The sequence below is a fragment of the Rhinoderma darwinii genome, chromosome 13, assembly GCF_050947455.1.
Source record: "Rhinoderma darwinii isolate aRhiDar2 chromosome 13, aRhiDar2.hap1, whole genome shotgun sequence".
In the NCBI taxonomy this organism is placed as follows: domain Eukaryota; kingdom Metazoa; phylum Chordata; class Amphibia; order Anura; family Rhinodermatidae; genus Rhinoderma; species Rhinoderma darwinii.
In genome coordinates, this window is record NC_134699.1 from 35,477,279 (window position 1) to 35,483,047 (window position 5,769).

Here is a 5,769-nt window from a genome sequence, read left to right on the forward strand (position 1 = left end):
ACCCCCCCTCTCACAAGCCAGGTAAAGGTGTCTTCAAATTGCTAAGCAGTGTCCGGCAGCCATTTGGGTGTGATTCTGCAGCTGGAAGAAGTTATAGGCCACACCAAAAGGCTAAGTGTATGTTCACACGCTCACTAAACAAAGGGAAAACCGCTCCTGATTTTCATCCATTTTTTAATCAAAATCGCGTTTTTTAACGGCCGTTTTTGGAGCTGTTTTTCTATAAAGTCAATGAAAAACGGCTCCAAAAACGTCCCAAGAAGTGATGTGCACTTCATTTTGGTCGGGCGTGTTTTACGTGCTGTTTTTGGAAAACTACCATGTAAAAAACGGCCTGTCGGAACAGAACGTCGTATTTCCCATTGAAACCAATGGGCAGATGCTTGTAGGCGTTCTGCTTCCGATTTTTCAGCTGAAAACATTGTGTGTGAACATACCCTTAGGGTATGGGCACACGCTTACTGCTATTACGTCTGAAATGACGGAGCTGTTTTCAGGAGAAAACAGCTCCGTCATTTCAGACGTAATTGCTCGTACTCGCGTTTTGCGAGGCGTCAATTACAGCCGTAATTTGGAGCTGTTCTTCATTGAATTCAATGAAAAACGGCTCAAATTACGTCCCAAGAAGTGTCCTGCACTTCTTTGGTGAGGCTGTTATTTTACGCGCCGTCTTTTGACAGTGACACGTAAAATTACAGGTCGTCGGCACAGTACGTCGGCAAACCCATTCAAATGAATGGGCAGATGTTTACCGACGTATTGGAGCCGTCTTTTCAGGGGTAAATCGAGGTGTACGCCTGAAAATAGGTCGTGTGAACCCAGCCTTAGGCGTTTTTGCGGACAGCGTTTTGCGCGCGCAAAAATCACTTGCCAGCTCCGTGTGTCATCCGTGTATGATGCGCGGCTGCGTGATTTTCGCGCAGCCGCCATCATAGAGATGATTCTAGCCAACGTCAGTCACTGTCCAGGGTGCTGAAAGAGTTAACTGCTCGGCAGTAACTCTTTCAGCACCCTCGACAGTGAATTCCGATCACTATATCTAGCAACCTGTTAAAAAAAGAAAGAGGTTCGTACTTACCGAGAACTTCCCGGCCGTTGCCTTGGTGACGCGCCCTTGGTGACGCGCCCTTGGTGACGCACCTCTCGACATCTGGCCCCACCTCCCTGGATGACGCCGCAGTCCATGTGACCGCTGCAGCCTGTGCTTTGCCTGTGATTGGCTGCAGCTGTCACTTGGACTGAATTGTCATCCCGGGAGGTCAGACTGGCGGAAGGAGCCGGGAGTTATCGGTAAGTCAGAACTTTTTTTTTTTAACACGTTCATTTATATTGCTATCGGAAGTCACTGTCCAGGGTGCTGAATCAGTTTAACTCTTTCAGCACCCTGGACAGTGACTATCTCCTGACGTCGCGTACCGGAATTTTTTTTGCCGGGTTCGACCAAAACGAGTTCGGCCGAACCCGGTTAAGTCCGGGTTTGCTCATCTCAAAGACACTCCGTTTGTGTAATGACCGGGGGGTAGGGAAACGGACAAGTGAGCCCTAATCTACCCGCCACTCTGTCCCTGCCTACTTGCCACGACCCGCCCTAGGCGACGGGGTACAACTGGGCGGCGGTCCCTGCACTCAGTAAGTGCACGACAAACACGACAAACATACAAGGGAATACAAGCAAGGGAAAGGGGCAGTTGCCCACGGCAACACCGTGAGCAACCAGAGTGGTGAACGAGCCGAGTCAAGCCAGGAGTGTGCGAGGTACCAAACGAAGAGCAGAAGAGTAGTCAGTAAGCCAGGGTCTGTATGGAGCAGGAACAAAATAGAAGGAGCTGTAGCTGGGCCAGGAAACCACACGAAAAAGAAGGAGGTCCTACGAGGGCGGGAGCTAGCTGAGTCTGGCCAGGCTGCGATAGGCTCTCCCACTCCTAAGCCTTACCCTTAGGAAGCTTAGCTCCTGGTACCAATTCGATAGCGCAATCGTATTCTCTATGAGTAGGTAACACTTCGGACGCCTCCCTAGAGAAAACATCAGCGAAGTCCTGAACAAACTCGGGTAGCGTATTCGCCTCCTCAGGGGGAGAAATAGAATTAACAGAAAAACATGACGTACAACATTCATTACCCCATTTGGTTAGCTCCCCAGTATTCCAGTCAAACGTGGGATTATGCAACTGCAACCAGGGAAGGCCTAGAACCAAATCGTACGATAATCCCTGCATCAACAGTACAGAGCATTGCTCCAAATGCATGGAGCCAACAAGGAGTTCAAAAACAGGGGTATGCTGTGTAAAATAACCATTAGCAAGAGGAGTGGAGTCGATACCCACTACCGGGACAAGTTTAGGCAAATCAATCAGAGGCATAGCAAGAGACATAGCAAATTCCACAGACATAATATTAGTAGAGGACCCTGAATCCACGAAGGCACTGCCGGTAGCAGACCTACCACCAAAAGAGACCTGAAAGGGAAGCAAGATCTTAGCACGTTTCCTATTTACTGGAAATACCTGTGCGCCCAAGTGACCTCCCCGATGATCACTTAGACGCGGAAGTTCTCTGGCTGCATTCTTACGCTTAGGACAGTTGTTCACTTGATGCTTGTCATCCCCACAGTAGAAGCAGAGACCATTCTTCCTGCGGAATTCTCTACGTTGTTGGGGGGACACGGAGGCCCCGAGTTGCATGGGTATCTCTGAGTCTTTCCTGGAGGAACGAAGCAACGGAACTTCAGGAGGCATCATGGGGGAGTCGGAGGAGAAAACACATAAACGTTCATGTTGTCGTTCCCTGAGACGTCGGTCAAGTCGTACCGCTAAAGCCATAGCCTGGTCTAGGGAGTCAGAAGAGGGATAGCTAACTAGCAGGTCTTTCAGGGCATTCGACAGACCCAACCTAAACTGGCACCTTAAGGCAGGGTCATTCCACCGAGAAGCTACGCACCACTTCCTAAAGTCAGAGCAATACTCCTCAACAGGTCTCTTACCCTGACGTAAGGTCACCAGCTGACTCTCGGCAAAGGCAGTCCTGTCAGTCTCGTCATAAATAAGTCAGAGAGCAGAAAAGAAACCATCAACGGAGGAAAGTTCAGGGGCGTCAGGAGCCAAGGAGAAGGCCCACTCTTGGGGCCCTTCCTGGAGCCGGGACATAATTATACCCACCTGCTGGCTCTCAGAACCTGAGGAATGAGGCTTTAAACGAAAGTAAAGCCTACAACTCTCCCGAAAGGAGAGAAAAGCCCTCCGGTCCCCTGAGAACCGGTCGGGCAACTTGAGGTGGGGTTCAAGAGGTGCGGTGAGGGGAACTACCAAGGTAGCATCAGGCTGGTTGACCCTCTGAGCCAGGGCCTGGACCTGTAGGGAGAGACCCTGCATTTGCTGAGCCAGGGTCTCACGGGGGTCCATAGTGGTGTCAGGGACCAGGGTAGACTAGGTATGGGCTTGTTATTATGTAATGACCGGGGGGTAGGGAAACGGACAAGTGAGCCCTAATCTACCCGCCACTCTGTCCCTGCCTACTTGCAACGACCCGCCCTAGGCGACGGGGTACAACTGGGCGGCGGTCCCTACGCTCAGTAAGTGCACGAGACAAACAGACAAGGGTACACAAAGCTAAGGGAAATGGGGCAGTTGCCCACGGCAACACCGTGAGCAACAAGAGAGGTAAACGAGCCAAGTCAAACCAGGAGTGTACGAGGTACCAAACGCAGAGCAGGAGAGTAGTCAGTAAGCCAGGGTCAGTATGGAGCAGGATCAAATAGTAGAAGCTGTAGCTGGGCCAGGAAACCACACGAGAAGAATCACAAGCAAAGGAGGAACAGGAAAGGCAGGTATAAATAGACAGAGGGCGGGAGCTAGCTCTGTCTGGCCAGGCTGCGATAGGCTCTCCCACTCCTAAGCCTGCCATCCTGAGTGGTGGAAGATGGAGTCAGTCTCAGAGACATAGACTCAGGTGCAGACTGATTACCTATGGGCGTATCCACAGAAGTTGTGCCTGTCAGATCCTTTACACACAGGGTTGATTTTTTGGACATTGCAATTGAGGTGGATGATATAGGATGTCTTCAGACTGATGTATTCAGGAAGAAGACATCTGTTAATTCCCTACTCCATGCAACTTCTGCCCACAGCCAGTTGACAATTGGCGCCGTCCCTACTGGGCAGTTTTTGAGAATGAGGCGCATCTGTTCATCGAATGTGAACTTTGAGAAACAATCTAGGGATTTGCGAGAAAGATTCTTGGACAGGGGGTACAGTCACAGAAGTATTAAGAAAGGATATAGACGGGCACAACTCACGAGTCGGGATTCAATTTTACATCCATTGGGAATAAACAAAAAGACAAGTGATCAAAATAATATTCGATACATCACTACGTATAATAACCAATGGTATACGATGAAATCTATTTTGGATAACCATTGGCCAATTTTGCACCTTGAACCTGCTTTTGTGGGAAACCTATCCAAAAAAACCCCAATGACAGCTCGAAGGAGCATGAATCTTAAAGACATGCTAGTGAAGAGCCATTATGTACCGAGGCAACAAAACTTATTTTCATCAAGCAGTCCCAGACAGGGTTGTTACCCTTGTGGTGATTGCCTATCATGTACGAATATGGTCCGCACAACAACCTTCGTGTCAATGACAGAGAATAGGGTTTTTGAGATCCGACACTATATCTCTTGCAGCACAACGCACGTTATATATTACGCAACCTGTGACTGCCAGAAGGTATATGTTGGTTTGACCTCAAGACAATTAAGGATTAGGGTAAGAGAACATGTGCGTGACATAGTCGCTGCTAAGGGTGTCGAGGACCTTACACTCCTTAAAACAATCCCCAGACACTTTAAAATACACCATGCCTGTGACCCAAAATCTTTCAAGGCATTGATAGAGTTTTTTTGTGGCATTAGAGGTGGGGATGTTAAGAAATTGTTGGCTCAGAGGGAATGTAAGTGGATTATTACCCTTGGTACAATGGCCCCTGTTGGTTTGAACGAGACATTAAGTTTTGCCTCATTCCTTTAAACTCTCTATCTTTATTTGTTTTTTAACCTTTTTAATCTGTATATCTACTAATATATGTTTTTGTTCTGTTTAGTTTTTTATTCTACTCCTCCATATCAGAGTATGTCTGATTTACTTATGGTCACCATACGTGGGACGTGAGAGGCTGGATTTATGTGGAGAGACTCTTCTTCTTTCTCTACACCTCGGAACATGATGGGACCATTTGGAGCGTGTCCACACGTTGTCGATATTTTATTATCTGTCATTGCATTTGTATTAATGGATTCATTATAAAAATCGCAGTATATAATGAATATTCTCTTATGTAGACTTTTATTCTCCTGATGTAATACTTATATTTTTCTCTGTATGTATGTAATTTTAATTAGTTACTTATATATATATATATATATATATATATATATATATATATATATATATATATATATATATATATATATATATATATATATCAGTTTATTAATGTATGGGTATCCACGCGGAATACATATGTGGAAATAGTATCCGTCTTTTACCTTGTCTGCATTCTTCTTGGATATTTAGTAATTGTGAGACAGTGACAGGTAAAGTCATTGAGGGAAGGTATATTTCCCCTAGAATCCTGTCATATGTATCCTAGGCTCCAGGGAATGAGTAGTTCTTGCAATAGAAAGCTCTAGTTTTCCAATCTCGGCTTAAGGAAAAGCCGGAAAAAAGGGCCTGGAGTTGGATTGGAGAAGAGCAGGGCGGGTTCCCCAAT

At 46.9% G+C, this 5,769-nt stretch overlaps 1 non-coding gene across 1 annotated transcript; it reads right to left on the reverse strand.

Moving 5' to 3' along the window:
* Positions 1-404: 404 nt before the first annotated feature.
* On the reverse strand, positions 405-527 carry LOC142666867 (small nucleolar RNA SNORA49). The gene has a single exon (XR_012851757.1). It is a non-coding gene; the product is annotated as a small nucleolar RNA SNORA49 (small nucleolar RNA).
* Positions 528-5,769: the final 5,242 nt, after the last annotated feature.